Genomic DNA, 17,952 nt, shown 5'->3' with positions numbered 1-17,952 from the left:
AAAGAGTTAAGGAATTTGACATCTTATGTATTAGATCCCTTGGGTTTCAAAGCTCGTTATGGGAAGCTTCTGCCTCTGCTGACTACTCAGGTTGATGAAGGGTTGATGAATACTTTGGCGCAGTTCTATGATCCTCTGTATCACTGCTTCTCTTTTCCAGACTTTCAGCTGTTGCCTACGCTCGAGGAGTATGCTCATCTTGTGGGTATTCCTATTCTGGATCAGGTGCCGTTTAGTGGCTTGGAGAGTATTCCGACTTCTCGAGAGATCGCAGACTTATTGCACATAGATGAATCCTTGGTTAAAGCTCATATGACTACCAAAGGTGGAATTCAAGGTCTTCCTTCTGAGTTCCTCATCGCTCAAGCTACCGTTTATGGGAAGGTCATGAGTGAGGATACCTTTGAAGCCATATTCGTGCTTCTCATCTATGGATTGGTATTGTTCCCCAACATCGACAAATTTGTGGATGTGAACGCTATTAGGATCTTCTCTGTTCTTAATCCCGTTCCGACTCTGTTGGGTGATACCTATGTCTCTTTGCACCTGAGGAATGCAAAGGGTGGTGGCGCTATTGTGTGATGTTTGCCTCTGTTGTATAAGTGGTTTATTTCTCACTTACCTCAGACGGTCGCTTTTCAAGGAGAACAAGGGATGTCTACGGCGGTCTACGAGACTCATGTCTCTCACTAATGATGATATCTCTTGGTATGATCGTGCATATGACGGTGTCCAGATTATTGATTCTTGTGGTGAATTCTCCAATGTGCCTCTTCTTGGTACATGTGGTGGGATCAGCTACAACCCTGTCTTAGCACGATGTCAGCTTGGGTTCCCCCTAAAGGATAAACCTAATAACATTCTGTTAGAAGGTGTGTTCTTTCAAGAGGGTAAAGATCCCCAAGGCCTGAAAGCAAGGATGGTCCGCGCTTGGCGCAAGATTCACAAGAAGGGTAGAAGTGAGTTGGGTCCGAAGAACTGCATAGCTTTGGATCCGTATACGACTTGGGTCAGGCAGAGAGCATCTGAGTATCTCATGCCTTATGATCATCCGAGACCTACACCTTTGGTTGTGGCTGGGCCTTCAACCCTCCCTAACCAAGGAGTAGAGGAGTTGAGAGACGAAGACCTTTCACGTGCCTGGATCCGTGAAAGAGAAGAGTTGCTTCAACATCTGAAGAAGAAGGATGCTCTGATCGAGTTCCTCGAGCATCAGGTCATTGATGATCCGAATGATGCTTGGACTTCTTTACTTCCTCAGTCTTCCAAGTTCTGGAAAAGGAGGTATGATAGACTCGCCAAAGACTAAGCAGATATGGAAGCAGCATATGAGAGAGAGATCAAGAGGCTTTGTGCATCTCGTCTTCCGGCATCCCGAGCTTCTAGGGATCCATAGGATGTTTATTTTCCTTTTCTCTTGTAATATGATTGACAATGATGTACTTCTTTGTCTCAAATATATTTGATGAGATATTTTCCATATGCAATAAATGATTAATATTTCAAAGTTTGCAAATAAAACCCTCGAGTTCCTTTGAAATAAAAACAAATCATATGCACCAGCATTGCATGCATCATTTGCATAAGCAGGTGTTTGTTCCGGTCTTCTTGTCTGTGGCCTAACTCTGTGCTCTTCATTTATTTTGAAGACACGCTGACTCACCGGTACTACACCAGAGCTGATTCTTCGAGATTGATGGATCATCTTGAGCAAGAAAACTGTGAACTCAAAGAGGAATTTGCCAGACTAAGTGCTTTTGATGGGTTTATTCCTGGTTAGCCACTTTTCTCATACATTGATGCTGAGGATGAAGTTGGAACACCTTTCCAAGCTTTATCTATTGCTGAGCCAATTGAGAAGAAGTCTCCTTCATTTGCTTCCTATCGTGATGCGAAACTGGCCATTGAATGTGGTGCAGTTGCTGGTTTAGGAAAAATGATCGAGCTTGAAGACAACAAGTCTCGGGCTGGCATTGGCTATTCTTCTGGGGTCTTCAACGACAAAGGGTTGTTCAAGAGTGGAGGTTTCATCCACGCCGACCAAGATGAGGAAGCTGCTGCTATCTTGGAAGAAGATGCAGAGGACTCTGACAACTTTGTTATCCCTGGCGGGATCTGCCACAATTGGGTCGCTGTGGATGTTCCTACAGTCATTCACAAGTCAGCGTAATATGTTCACTTTGTTTAAAAACCCTTCTCCCATGCCAAAAGGAGAAGTGATGAAATTGTTGGCATCATATACAATGATGTTTTCATTCAATTGATGCATGTTAAACATTTGTTTTTCCATTTGTTTTCACTTTTTGCTTTTTTTGCATGAAATTGGTGATCACAAAAAACCCTGAAAAACAAGAATAAAATCTCTTTTCATTTGCATAATGATTTGCTTGTTTAAATTTTAAAGCTTTTCATTATCCAAAATCATTATGCAAGGATTTCTAAACCCATTGAACATAATGATCCAACGCCATCTCCCAATTTTGAATTCCCTGTATTCGAGGCAGAGGAAGATGATGTTGAAGGGATTCCTGACGAGATTACCCGACTTCTTAAGCATGAAAAGAAGATCATTCAGCTGTATCTTGAGAATCAGCAAAACAGTCAAACTGGGGCATTACAAATGTAATCAAAAAAAAAATCAAAAATCAAATTTTTTTTTTCAAAAAAAAAACAAATAAAAGAAAGTATACCCTCAAACCCCAAGTTGAATGATGCTGAATGGATTCAGAGTCGTTATGACCAGCTGAATCTGATCGAAGAGAAGAGATTGACTGCCATGTGCCATGGTCAGTTATATCAGCAAAGAGAATGAAGAAAGCATTCGATAAGAAGGTCAAGCCTTGTGTGTTCCGAGAACGTGACCTTGTGCTCAAGAAAGTTTTGTCTTTCGCGCCCGATTCCAGGGGCAAGTGGACTCCAAACTATGAAGGTCCATATGTTGTTAAGAGAGCCTTTTCAGGCGGTGCTTTGATTCTCACAACTATGGATGGGGAGGATTTCACTCGTCCTGTGAATTCAGATGCAGTCAAGAAATACTTCGCCTAAAAAGAAAAACAGAATAGCTCGCTAAGTTGAAAACCCGAAAGGGCGGCTTAGGCAAAAATGAGCGTCTCGGTGGAAAACCCGAAAGGGCGATCCAGGCAAAAATTAGAGACATGAAAAAAATGAAATATTTGCATCCCGCTAGATTGAGTACCTCACCCTGGGGAAATCTAGGCAAAAATTAGGGATTTGGCAAGTAACTGCATCCTGACAAGACTTTCTGTTCCACAACTGTCTTTTCGTCAGAGATTCTCGCTCAGTCATCATCAACTGAAGTTTCAAATACATCGGATTCAAATTGGTAGAGAAATGATCATTATGTTCAATGTAGCCCTCTTCCAATATATATCACCGATTTCAAATTTGTACAGATCTATGGAGTCTTGCCATTTGCAGACTACCATTCCATCAAATCAATTTGAGCTTTTATCCAATTATTTGCACTCTTATTTGTTTCAATTCAACAAATGTTTTTCATGTTTTAATTGATAAAAATGTCATTGTTTTCAAAATAAACAAATTTTTCACAAAAACAATTTTTAAACAAAGTGAACATTCACAATGATTGAAGGATACTCAGGAGATTCTCAGTGCTCTCCCAAGGGTGGTTTGATTTCCAACAAGGTAAGACGTTTGTTCATATCTCCAGCATAATTGTATCTTTTTCCTGTAGAACCCTTTATGGTTTCTCCTCAGCGAGGTTGTTCAGTGCAGTGATGGTTGAAGTTGTTCAGCTTCATTTCCCTCGACAGTACATCATTCTTCCTCCTAGCCTCTACTAGCCCTATGGTGGTTTTCATCCCCAGTGGAGTGCTGTTCTAGCCCTATTGTGGTTTTCATCCCCAGTAGAGTGTTGTTTGAACATTTTTGTGGGCCAGTCCCGAGCAGAGTGTTTGTTGAAGACTTCAACTTTCCTCTCCAGCATTATTCTCTCCCCAGCATGGGTGCTTTTCTTTGGAAGATTCGGTATTTGGTGGGTTGACATCCCAGTACTTCGCCATTTCCTCGGATAGATCCCAGTGGAGTTGTTGGTATGATGAACTTCATCTATGCTGTCTATCTCCATCAGAGATCTGGTTGCTTCCTGACATCTCTGATCCCTAGCATGAGTTGCTGTTGCGGCGTTTCTGCCTGTGCATTGAATTCTTTTCTCCGGTTGTGACTGAAGATCCCTCCGGAAACCTCTTGAGGCCTTCCTCCCTGCAGAGATTTGGTGATTTCCTCATATCTTTGATCCCCAGTAGAGTGGCTTGTGTGGAAGAATCTACTTGCGTGATCTTTTCCCCCTCAGCGGGTTCGTCCCCAATGGAGTTGTTGACAGTATCCCCAGTAGAGTTGCTTGTGCGGCCAGATTCTACTTGTGTGTTCTGGTTTCGTAGCAATTCTCGCCTGTGCAGCGAACTCTCTTTCCTAGCTGAGACTGATGATCCATCCTTGCAGAGATCTTGTTGTTTCCTGATCCCGTCAGAATTGGTTATTCTCCGGTGATCCTGGCTTTCTCTCCTGTGATGTAGTACCGAGCGTTTGATTCCTGGACCTGTTTGTGTTAGAAATGTCTGTTTTGTCAGCATTCATCAAACATAAATCACGCATATTCATGCATACTTTCAACATTCAGATATTCATGTTGCATTTTTTGCCATATATCTTTTGTTTGTCGTCTCCTGCTTATGATGATATAGATCTCCCCAATAGATCTCCCCAAGCAGATGTCGGGTGTCTAATCTCTCAACATAGAGTCAGCCCTTAAGCAGAAAAAGTTTGTCCTTTCCTTCTGCATTTCCCCACTGAGTTATATCCTCGTGGATGACGGTTGTTTTCGTTCCCTCCCAACACACATAATGGGATGGGTTTTCCCTATTGAGTTCTATCCTCATTAGGATGAGTCTTGATTCAGTTTGCCTTTTAGTTCGATCCTAAATTGGCCTTTTTCAACTGTCTCTTGTGCTTCCCTGTGGTATAAATGAATAGTTGCTTACTAACGGACACTCATTCATCTTATCCTCAGTGGAACTATTGGCTTCTACCTACTAACCGGTAGTTGTAAGTCCTATCTTTACGGTTTTCTACCTACTAACCGGTAGTTATAAATCCTACTTTTATCCCCTAGCAGAGGTAACCTTTGTGGTTCACTCTGGTTGATGGCGGATTTTGTGGTTTTTCTACCCAGTATTCGGTAGTTATAAATCCTATCCTTTGATCCTCAGCTGAGTCTTTGGTCTTCTACCTACTAACCGGTGGTTGTAAATCCTATTTTCTCGCTTTGTTCCTCAGTGGAATCTTTCGGTCTTCTACCCATTATCTTGGTAGTTGTAAACCCTATTTTCTCTCCTTGCAGAGTTAACCTTGTTGTTCATCCCAACCGATGACAGTTACTTTTCCGTGGTTTTCTGCCTACTACCCGGTAGATGTAACCCCCTCTTTGCGGTTATCATTACCCAGATGTTGGTATTGATATTCCATCCTCTTTTGGATTATTTGCTTTGATTAAGCAATTTTATCCTCAGCAAGTCAACTTTCATTTACCCTTTTGCCGGTAATGTTTGTTGTCCCTTTTGATTGGTCATCATTATCATACCTAGTTTGGTATTCCGATGCCTTTCTTTTCGGTTGATTTATCCTTTAACAACCTACAACCCGGTTATGGATAATCTTCCATGCGAGTATATTATCTACGTTTTGACGGCTATAGATAATATATCTCAGGCACTCTTCGGTCGAAGCCTTTCGTGTTTCCCCAGTCGAGTAAGATTCGTTGTCCCTTTGTGGAGTCGAATTTTCACCTTTTGTTTGGATAATTGCCGTATGCTTGCAATTTATCCCCAGTGAGTCATCTCTCGTCTACCCTTTTATTGTTGGTAACGATTGTTTCTCTTTTCGGTTGATTTATCCTTTAACAACCTACAACCCGGTTATGGATAATCTTCCGTGCGAGTATATTATCTATGTTTTGACGGCTATAGATAATATATCTCATGCACTCTTTGGGTCAAATCTTTTGATTTTTTCTCCAGCTGAGTAAGATTCGTATTCTTTACAGAATCGAATATCCATCCTATAAACAAGTCTTCTTTTCTAGCTTTCTTCAGGGTGATGAGTGTTTTGGAACACAAACCAATTCACGTTTTCGGTTGATCTATCCTTTAACAACCTACAACCCAGTTATGGATAATCTTCCATGCGAGTATATTATCTACGTTTTGACGGCTATAGATAATATATCTCATGCACTCTTTGGTTGAATCCTTTGTTTGTTTCCCCAATTGAGTATGATTCGCATTCTTTACAGAATCGAATGTCCATCCTATAAACAAGGTTGCTTTTCCAGCTTTCTTCAGGATGATGAGTGTTTTGGAACACAAACCAATTCACGTTTTCGGTCGGTCACCTATTATATACCCAGTAACCGGTATCCCTGGTATTCCTTCCATGCGAGTATACTATCCACGTTCTGACGGTAATGGATAATATATCTCATACGCTCTTTGGTTGAAGCCTTTGTCCTTCTCCAATCGAGTAAGATTCGTATTTCCCTTTGTGGGGTCAGATATCCATCCTGAAAAAAAAAAAGAAAAAAGAAAAAAAAAATCAAGTTTGCTTTTCCAGCTTTCTTCAGGATGATGAGTGTTTTGGAACACACACCAATTCACGCTTTGGTCGGTCACCTGTTATATGCCTACAACCCGGTATCCTTGGTGTTCCTTCCTGTCTGCTCCCTATTATGACCTTGGTCCCCTGTGGAGTCAGATTTTCATGAGTTGATGTACCTTTTCAGGTCTTTCTCAGATTGTTTGGTTGATTGATATCTCTCACCCTTATACCGGTCTTAGATATTCATTCTTCCTAAGCTTGTTGTTCTTTCACCCAGTGACCGCTGTTTAGATCACAGGTCTCTTCGAGCTTGTACCCAGTAACCGGTAACACCTCATCTTGCAGATGTTCCCCATGAGAGTCTCTTTGTTAGACATTCCCCAATGGAGTTTCTGTTGTGTTTCACCCTTTGCTGTATTGGCGTTTTCCCCAATATATGCAATTTTCCCCGGCAGGGAGGTTCTGTGTGAATTTTTCCCCAGTCCGAGTCCAGATTTTTATCCGAAGTATCCTTTGTGGATAGTTTGAGTCAGTTTGAGTCTTTCCAATGGATGTATTCCCCTTGGAAATTTCTTCTTCTCTCCAGTTTGAGTCCTTTACTCCCCAGTAAGGTCTCCAGTCCAGTCGTGTCCTGCTCACGCTGTGTCTAGTTCTTTGTTTCCCCTAATTCTGAGTCGTGTCTTGCTCACGCATTCTTTTTCTTCTTATCCCCATGAGAGTCCTGTTAGAGTCTCTGTTCTTGGTAAGTGTAATACTCCGATGGATCGTCTTTTCTTCTTTGTGGACCCGTATTCCCCACAGAGTTTGTTTCTTTTGCATTCATACATTTGCATCATGAGGTCTCTTAGGGACCAAAATTTGTCTCATTACTGTTATTTAAGCCCATTCTATCATGTCGAGATGAAGATTTTAACCTTCACTTCTCCGACTAGAATGACCTTAAATAGGGGCATCTGTAAGACCCCAATTTTGTCCCTAAGATCCCTCATGGCATCATATCATAACATTGCATTGCCTCAAGGATCATTGGACATCTTGCTTCCTTCCATGTGGGTGGGATATTCTTTGAGAGTGGTTCTTGATCACTAAACATTGCTTACATTTGTATATCATTGCTTTTCTTTTAATCACTAACCAAAATGTACAAAAATATGTCATTAACCTTTGTTACTTGCAGCTTAAGCAATCAACAGTCAAGGCAATTCAGGTGAATTCATGGTACAAAGAGAGATGAAGTTTCTTGAGATATGGATCATGTGATCATTATTTGGAGCTCATGTGAGCTATAGGTTCATTTTGGAGCAAGTTCCCAAGTGGCAAAGGCCCCAAATTCATCAGGATATTTTCAGGTCATCTAAGGGCCTATGCAGTCAACTGAAAAGTCAACTGTGGGTTTTGAATGTGGAAATTGAGTTTCTTCATCCCATTCATGTCCAAATCATGCTTATTCATCATACCAAAGATCAAGGTTGAAGAATTTGAAGTCAAGCCAAAAGTTTCCAAAAATGGAAAGTGACCTATAATTTCAACTTTCCAAAAATGGCAAGTTTTGATTCAACTTCAACTCAACTTTCCAACATTAAAGAAGCTTCAAATGAAATTTTGTCCAACATGAAAGTTGAAGATCTCTCGCTCCCATTTCCAAAAAGTCCAAGATCATGAGCATCTGATGAATGGTTGAAGAGATATGATCAAATCATTGCCAAGTGTGCATGGGACTTCAAGTGACCATAACTTTTGATTCATAGCTCCAAATTGAGTGGTTCTTTTTGCAATATTCTTCTCTTGACCTCTAATTTCCAAATCATGCATCACATTACATAAAATCTCATCACATAATCATTTGTTATTCCATGCCTTTTTTGGAGGGAAATTGCAAAATTCAAAAATAGTGCATTGTATGGACTTTCTACCATTGTCATTGTGTTTAAAAGATGATTTTTAGTGACTTTGATGAAGCAAGTGGCACTGTTCACGTGGGTTTACTACATGCACCATGCAATTTTGTAATTTTCGCAAAACACCTTATATTCATTAACCAAGTTAAGTATGGATTAGCAAGGTGATTAGGACTTCATATAAATACCTAAATCTAACAGAATTTGGGAGAGGTTAATCATTTTTTCACATTTCAAGATCCAAATTCTCTCTCTCTCCAAATTTTCTCTCATTCATAATTCAAATTTTTTCCAAATAACATTGCAATTTTAGTTCATATTCTTGTTCTTTGGTGTGAATTGAGTGCAGATCAAGTGTTAGATTGTTGAATTCGAGCAAGAGTGGTGCATAGCAAGCTCAAGAACATTGCCATGGAAATTCTGTTTTGAGCTAGATCTACACGTTTTCAAGCTTCCTTTTCTTCATCAAACATCATCACAAGCATTCTGGACTGGATTTGGATCATTTGGAGCATTGGATCATGCATTACAAGGAACTGCTCTTCAAGAGGTGAGTTTTTCGAGCTTCATAATTCTCAAATCCATGCATATATTCTTGTAGATCTCATGTTGCTGATGATTCTGGTGAAAAAATCGTGTGAATTGGTGCATTATTGAGCAAGATATGTGTGATTCAAGTTTGATGCATCAAAATGTTTTCTATCGATTCTCTCTTGTTATGTTGAATTAAGTTTAGATGTTTGTTGATCTATGATCTCCATTGAAAATGCTTCATGTTGATATGCTTGTTTTGAAATTCTGGAAAAAATCTGGAAACGCGTATGAAGTTCATGCCTGTTCATCTTCGTCTTCATGGAGAAGACGAAGTAGTGTCGGACTAGTGACGGTTTTGCGTCCAATTGTGCTTGGCTAGGGTTTACAGGTGAAACGGCGTCGTTTCACATAGCGCGCGCTCACATTTGAATTGCCACACAGATCGATTCCTGGCGAGCGCATATTTTCAAATTGCTCTCTCATTTTGTGCTTTCCCTCCTATTTTCCATGTACATGTCCATTTTTATTTTTATTTTTTTTCTCCAACTTTAAAAATTCATAACAATTTGAAAAATGATCCAAAAAATGCCTGGTTTTTTGCTACTTGTTCCTTAGAATGTCTATAATTTTATGATGCTAATTTTTGAAGTTGTGCATGGCTGGATTTTGGTTGGTGCTAGAATCTTTGAACATGTGTACATTTGTGACCTTGCTCCATTCATCTTATCATGAAATGCTTGATTTTAATCCAATGGACATGAAATTTTACATGATGTTTCTAGACATGATAATGGATGTTTTAGGCTTGGTTTGGTATTTTTCTCATTTACCATTTCTGTTTTATGCATGTGTTTGCATGGTGTGACAATTTATGTCACACCTTTGGTTGTTCAACTTGTGCAATTTAATTTCCATGCCAAATGATCTTTGATGCTTCTGATTTTTTGTATGTTGATTGGATTGGATGTGTTGAATGCTCATGATTTTTTTCCCGAATTATTTGAATCATTTCTGTTTTGATTTGAAATTTTCATTCATGATGATCATATATGAGCTTTGAAATTGTCTTTGACTTCCTTTGCACATGAAATGCTTTTGCTCGATGATTTTGATGTGTTCCTTTTTAGGACATGTTAATATGTGTTTGAAGTTGCATTGTGTTGAATTTCAGCTCCTGTTTTGGATTTTTTCTTCACTTTTGACCCTAGGCTTTGACCTAGTGGTTTGTGCTTACATGTGAGCTTTGAATTTCAGGTTCAAGCATCCAAACTCCATGGTTAATGTTGCTTCATCATTTGAATGTTGATATTTGCTTTTGATTGCTAACATTTGCTGTTTTGTAGGTTGATGATAACTCACTTGAGTTTGCCTTATGGCTTACATTTTGTACATTGGGATTGTCTGTTTGTTATTGACTGTTGTCTGTTTGTCTGATTACTGTACTGATTTGTTTAGTTGTTTACACAGGTACCTAAGTTGCTTTAAGTTCATTTGAACTTTGCTTTGCTTTTGCTTGTGGTTGGCATACCACTTAGGTATAATCCCTAATCTTCATGTAGTCTGGAAGACCTGCTGTTATTGGCAGGCACCTGTCTGAAGCCCTCCTTAAGAGGCCATGTTTTTGCTTGTTTAATTTTGTGCCAAGTAAGTTAAGTCCTCTTAAGAGGCAATTGGCAGATAAAAGAGATGTGTAATCCATCTCCTGCTATTCTGTTGTGTCATTCATCTTGCTCACACCATGTGTTGATGCAATTTGAATAAAAACCAAAAAATCTTGTACATAGAGTCATGTCATGTGGAGAAGAGTTCCTTCATTCTGACTCCCACACTTTCCATTGATTAAAGCTCTCCCAGGCCAGGGATAAGAGCTATGAGGCACACCCCTCATTCTCCATTTCATCTGCTTCACCCTAACTCTCAATGTTAGGGTTAAGAGCTCAAAACACCCATTTCCAGTTGGTTTGTTTGTCAAGGTCGATATGACCCCTTGACTAAAACCTAACATTGATTGAGCCTCTTGATTGAGTATAGTGTGTGATAATTGACTTGTTTGTTTGCTTACTTGTCCATTTGTGCATATTTGTTTGTGTGTGCCTTTGTGCATTTATCTTCATTAATTGTATATCATTTCATAATCATTGTTCATGCTTTGTGACATTTTGTTTTGTCCATTGAGGAGTCAATTGTAAGTCCATTGATTGGCAGTTGTTTCCTGTGATATGGTAGGAGTCGAGTGTAAGACCATTTATCGGCAACTTGTTTCCTATTGCTTATTGCATTTGTTTTCTTTGTGAGACTAGTGTAAGTCCATAGATTGGCATATGGTATCCATGTTTTCTTTGCTTTGTGAGACTAGTATAAGTCCATAGATTGGCATCTGGTATCCATGTTTCTTTGTTTTGTGAGACTAGTATAAGTCCATAGATTGGCATCTGGTATCCACCTTTGCTTTGTCAGACTAGTATAAGTCCATAGATTGGCCTCTGGTATCCTTTTATTTTGGTTATCTCTGATACCATGTTCTACTTGCTTTACGCTTGTTGCCTATTCCAAAGGAATCACTTGGATCATCTACATATGATCTCAAGAGGTGAACATTTAAGAAGTTTTACTCCTCATCCCCACCTTTTGTTTCTTTACAACCTCCATTTGCATGTTAACCCAAACCAGAAAACTTTTGTGCAAACATTTTCACTTGTTTTTCAAAACTAGAAACTTAGGCCTTAAGCCTTTGATTTTCAAACTTCATTTTCACAATACTTCTTCTGAATTGAATCTAATGTCAACTTTGACCATCTTTGTGAATACTTCTAATTGGTTAATTTCACTCACTCAATTGCTTTTGTTGCCCTAGTCCACTTCTTAATCAAATTTTCATGCATTTAGCCATAGATCTGAATTATCTTAGTGGTTGATGTGAATCTCACCTTTTGTCCTTAGTGATCGAACTGTAAGACTTCCATACTGAAAACAAGGTTAACCCCTCTAGTATGTCGAAGCTATTCTCACATGGTGGACTTGTTGTTGATATAGGTTGAGTTTTCTCCTTTGATAATGAAAGACCTTAAGGCTTTTGTTTAAAATCAATCCACTTACTTTTTGGAAATCTTTTAGCCGAACTACGGCGTTTTGATCCCTATCTTCCATGAAAAGGTACGTAGGCAATGGGTTTCATCCATCCAAACACAAAAATAATAAAAATTGTATATTCTTGTCTCATCCCTCCAATCAATGTTTGCACAAAAATATTTCATAAACAATAATGGTACAACAAGTTATGAAAAGAGGTTCCCTAGGAGTACCTAGGATGTTGTCGGTGCCTAACACCTTCCCACAACATAATTACCCCTTACCCAGATCTCTGACCTTTTATTAGTTTTCTATGTGTAAAACTTCTTAGGCTTTTGTTCACTTTCTAGCCATTCCTTTGGATAAATAGAAGTGCGGTGGCGACTCTATCTTTGTATGCTTTGCTTTTGATTTAGTCAATAAATCATAAAGTGACGAATACACCACTACACTTCCCAATAAACAGTTGTAGGCCGAATGGATATCCATTTCTTGGAAAGTAATTTGAAATTCAATCGGACCAATCTTAACTGGAAAGTCCACCTCTCAATGACAGTTTTTCAGGAACTGTCAAACACTTTTACTACCACGCCACTATACCTCATAGGGGCTCCTTGATAAGGAAGTCTTGCTAAAGTTGACTTGGGAAACACATTCAATGATGAACCAGTATCAACCAATACATTGGACAGAGCGTCCTCTTTGCAGTTCATTGAAATGTGGAGTGCTAGTTGTGATTTCTTCCTTCCTTAGGAAGTTCTTCATCGCAAAAAACTCAGATTATTAGATGAAGTGATGTTAGAAACAATATGATCAAACTGATCCACTGTAACATCATTCTCTACGTAGGCTTTCTCAAACACTTTCTGCAAAGCCTCTCTATGCGCTTCAGAGTTCATCAATAACGATAACACAAAAATCTTTGATGGCGTTTGGAGCAGCTGCTCCACAATGTTGAACTCACTTTGATTAAACGCAAAACCTCATTATCATCATTAATCTTCAACTCGCTGGATTCACCAAACTAACAAGTTAGAGCATTAATTAGATCAACTGCAGGAACATCTACCTTCTTTCCCGCCGTGACCTTCCACAACTTTAGGAGATACAGGGCAAAATACACGACCACTACGGGTCACCTTGACGATATCTACAATGCTTACCACTTAATTTGCGGAGGAAAGAGGAACCTATTTCCCATTCTCAATCATGGTGGAATTGTATTTATAAGGCACAACTTTATTGGATGAATATAGGACAGAGCATGCTAACGTATAACCAACGGTGATACCGATCTATTAACATTTTTTGTAGTCGAATTGAATAAGTACCTGCTCGGGGGTCTTGAATACTGGTACGATAAGGTTCACATCATTGCCCATATACCTGGAATGCTGGCTATGAATTATACCTTCATCTATCAATTCGAAATATCCCTCTTGACTATTACACATCCTCGAGGATTGACGTTGCAGATAACACAACCTCATGGTCATGTTCACAGTCACTGATTAAGCACAAAGTTCTATGGATATCTACCAAAGATTGTCTAATATGACGAACATCGAAAACCCTAGAATTTCGGGACAACCATCTACCATGTTTACAAAAGCATTTCCATGACTAGGCAACAGGCTGCTTTGACATTAGGTGCTTGGTCCTCAAGGACACCATACCTCTCTTGATCAGTTCTAAACCTCATGCTTCAAAGGACAACAGTTTTCAATATTGTGGCCAGAAGCTCCCTGATAAAAAGCATAATGGAGATCTGGCTTGAACCACCATGGCAAAGGTTCAGGAGTATGTGGAGGGTTTCTTGGTTGGATAAGATTCCTTAAACCAAATAAGGATATACATCTGCATAAGTCATTGGAATAGGGTCAAAAGTTACCTTCTTCCTCAAAGTTATGATAATGATTGTTATTGTGTAGTTGGTACGTGGTTGTGGTTGTTGTTGCTGAACGGAAACTGATTGATTTGATGATTATTGGTTAATACCGAAATAACTGATGATACCTGATGATGATGCTGAAGAGACTGGGAATTCTTCCCCACAGACACTACATTGGCTTCCCCTTCCTTCCTTTGAGGAGAAACTACCACCGTATTTCTTTCTTGAAGAAGCTTCGTCTTTAGACAACTGTCCCTCTCAAACACCCTCTTCTAATCGCATCCTAATATTCACCATTTTGGTGAAATCACTAGGCATAGCAAGCAATCATGCATTCATAATAAAATGAACCCAGGGTCTTAAAAAAGATCTTGGTAATCTCCTTCTCCTCAAGGGTGAGATAATTGAGCAGCAAGCTCTCTCCATCTTTGGGCATACTCCTTGAATGTCTCTTTATCTTTCTGAGACATCGAGCATAATTGATCCTATCGGGAGCCATATCAATATTATACTTGTATTGCTTGATGAAAGCCTCGCCCAAGTCATTAAAAGTAGGAACACTAGCACTATCCAAGCCCATATACCACCGAAGTGCAACACCAGTTAAATTGTCTTGAAAGTAATGGATGAGCATTTGATCATTGTCAGTCTGAGTAGACATCTTACGAGCATACATTACAAGAGACTCAGAGGGCAAGTATTCCCCTTATATTTCTCAAAGTCTGGGACTTTGAATTTGAATGTGATCTTGAGGTGGGCACCAAACACAACTCAGCAAACACTTTTACCAAAGAAGTCTTTCGCCCTTAGGGTCTTCAATTCCCTTCTCAGATCAAGAAATTGGTATTTCATCTCGTCCATCTTCACATAAACATCGGGGCCCTCAGACGGCTCGGAGTGATAGATGGTTCCTTAACGCTGGGAAAAGTATGCATGACAAAAGGAGGTACACAAATGACCAGGCTAGATGCCGACATAGAAGTAAATGTTGGAGCATACCTTCTGGCATAAAGTTCGGAGGCATTCCCTAGGGTAATCAAGCATGCATGGCCGGCACATACTGGCTAGCAGCAACTACGACCACTACGTTGAAGCAATTTCAAAAATAACAGTCCTCGAGGAGGAGGAGTTGCAGGAGGTTGATTTGAGAAGCCTTCACAGACTCCATCAAAGCAGTGAGTATGGAAATCTCATCCTTGAGCTCTGTTCTCTTGTTCTAGATGCTCCATTCTTCTCTGGCGATTAGCTCGAGTGTTATAGTAATGAGTTAGCTTGTTTGATACACAAAAAGAAGAACCATAAGACATTTGGCTCAAGAAACTGTTATGCAAATGATGCATGAAATGCAATGTTTTTATTTTATTTTCAAGAAACATTTAAAGCATTACTTACAAATATTCCAATTATAATAATAATCAATATAAAATTTAATTGACCATAAAAATCTCTTTTATTTGCACAAATGTTGAAGGATTACATTGAGTACAATTTTAGAAACCTAAAATACAAATATAAGAGAAAAGGAAAATGTCATCCTAAGGATCCCTAGCAACCGAATCAGTTGAACTGGACAAGGGAGTGTACTTCCTTTGGATGCATTTGATCTCTGACTAAAAAGTTGTCCGCATCTGAGCTTTCTCGAGGATGAGCCGATCAACAATCTTCTTCCAAGCACCGGAAGGTTGGGGCATACCAGAGGAAAATAAATCCGGGCTCTCTCTGTCTCTTCACTGCATGCTCTTCAAGAACCTCAATGCATGCATCCTTGTCTTTTGACTCAAGTTTTGACCTCACATGTTCTCGGTTCAGGCATGGAATCGCTCTTCCCATAAGTCCCTATCTTGCTTCATCTTGAAGAGTGCATCTTCCAACTCCTCTACATCTTGGTTCGGGAGAGTTGATGGCTCAACCACAACCATAGGCATAGGTCTCTCACAAGTGTACGAAATCTAAGCTCCAAAGCTCTCTTCTTAACCCAAGTAGTGTAAGCTTCAAAAGCTACATAGTTGCGCAGACCGAGCTCGATTCTTCCTTTCCTATGCACCCTTCTGATAGAATAGACCTTCTAACTGAATGTTATTAGGTTTATCTCTGAAGGGGAACCCAAGATGACGAAGGGCCAAAGTCGGGTTGTAGTTTATTCCTCCTGGGTACCAATGAGAGTCACATTAGAGAACTCACCACAATTGTAAATAATCTCTACGCCATCAAATACAGAATTAAACAAAACAATCATCATTAGTGAGAGACATAAGTCTTTGAGACCATTGTAGACATTGTTTGTTCTCCATGAAGACAAATGTTTGAGGCAAGTGCCAATAAAATCACTTGTACATAAGAGGAACATGGCACACAATGGTTCCACCACCCATAGAATTCCTTAGATGTAGAGAGAAATACGTGCCACCCAACAAAGTCGGAACAGGATTCCCAATCAAGAATATTCTAATGGTGTTAACATCAACGAAATTGTCGATGTTAGGGAACAAAGTTAAGCCATAGATGAGCAAGACAAAGATGGCTTCAAACGCGCCCATGCTACTGGCTTGAGAAAAATCAGTAGCTCTACCAATGAGAAACTCAGAAGTCAACCCTAGGAATCCCTACTTTCTTCATCATATTGGCACCAATCTCATATTTCTTCAAATGAAGAGCCTTAGCTATGACTTGAGACCTCAGAAGCTCCAATAGTCCACTGAAGGGAACCTTGTTAGATACGGGTACACCCAAGCGATGGGCATACTCTTCCAACATGGGCATGAGCTGATAATCAGGAAAAGTGAAAACCGGTTAAAGAAGATCATAGAATTGGATCGAGACACTAAGAGTCCTTCAACCACATCAGTAGACAGGACATATAAAAGCTTTCCCACGATGTTGCTTGAAATCCAAGGGATCTAATACAAAGGATGAGAACTTCCTTAGCTCTTTCAAGTCGGGACACTATGAAACCGTACTTCCTAGTGTTCCTTCGTCCATAATCCATGGTTTGAAAATTTATTGTTGTGATGAATTTTATGCCAGATGCATGAATGCAATAAACAACACACACAAGGCAAACACAAACAAATGTCACAGAATGGATCAAGTCATCATCAAGATCAATCATCCATTTTGGTGGATTTAGATTTTTCACCTTATCAACACCCAAGTTCCATAATATTCACGATAATTGATCAGATCAATCGAGAATCAACGGGTTTGTTGGAGTCACGAGCATGAAGTCAGGGTAAGAAACCATCCCAAAGGAGTCTATTACGGATTAAAACCTGTAGAGCATGTTCTAAAAGTCCCATAGTCGTGATTCCATCTATCGGATACTAATGGTTTAGCTGAATGACTCATAAACCATAGTATCTCAAGAGAACTCATCTGAGTGTAGTATCGCGTAACCAATGTTATCAAGTCTACACTGAACAGTCTCTGCACTACGTCCTAAATAGGCCAACGGTGGGTTAAATCTTCTACGACCCTCAGCTTCTGGACTCCCAGGTCGGAAAAAACGTAATGTCTATCCACGACTTACTCGTTGTATATCAGTAATTCCAATGGGGTCTCACATAGTAGATGGGTCTCAAGCCAACTCGTTAAGGACTACTTCACACGGGTCGAACATGACTATACCATCCTCATATCTTAATTGCACGCAAGTTTCGGGTAGAACTTATCTCACCAATCCGAGATCACCAAGCACAACAGACAGAGTATCAACATCATATACACAACAACAAACATAAAAATATTCAATAAAATAATGCATACAAAAAGTAGGCTAAACCCACTGAGGACTACTCCAAAACAGATTTTACCACTTTCTTTCTATAGCGTGTTACTCGTGACCATTGAGCTATGGATTAAACTCAACGTCAATAAAAACCAGAGTCGCCAACGCGCTTTTATTGTTGCCAAAGGAAAAGGGAAAAGTAT

This window comes from Lathyrus oleraceus, chromosome 6 (genome assembly GCF_024323335.1).
Source record: "Lathyrus oleraceus cultivar Zhongwan6 chromosome 6, CAAS_Psat_ZW6_1.0, whole genome shotgun sequence".
NCBI lineage: Eukaryota > Viridiplantae > Streptophyta > Magnoliopsida > Fabales > Fabaceae > Lathyrus > Lathyrus oleraceus.
This window is presented reverse-complemented; position numbering follows the sequence as displayed.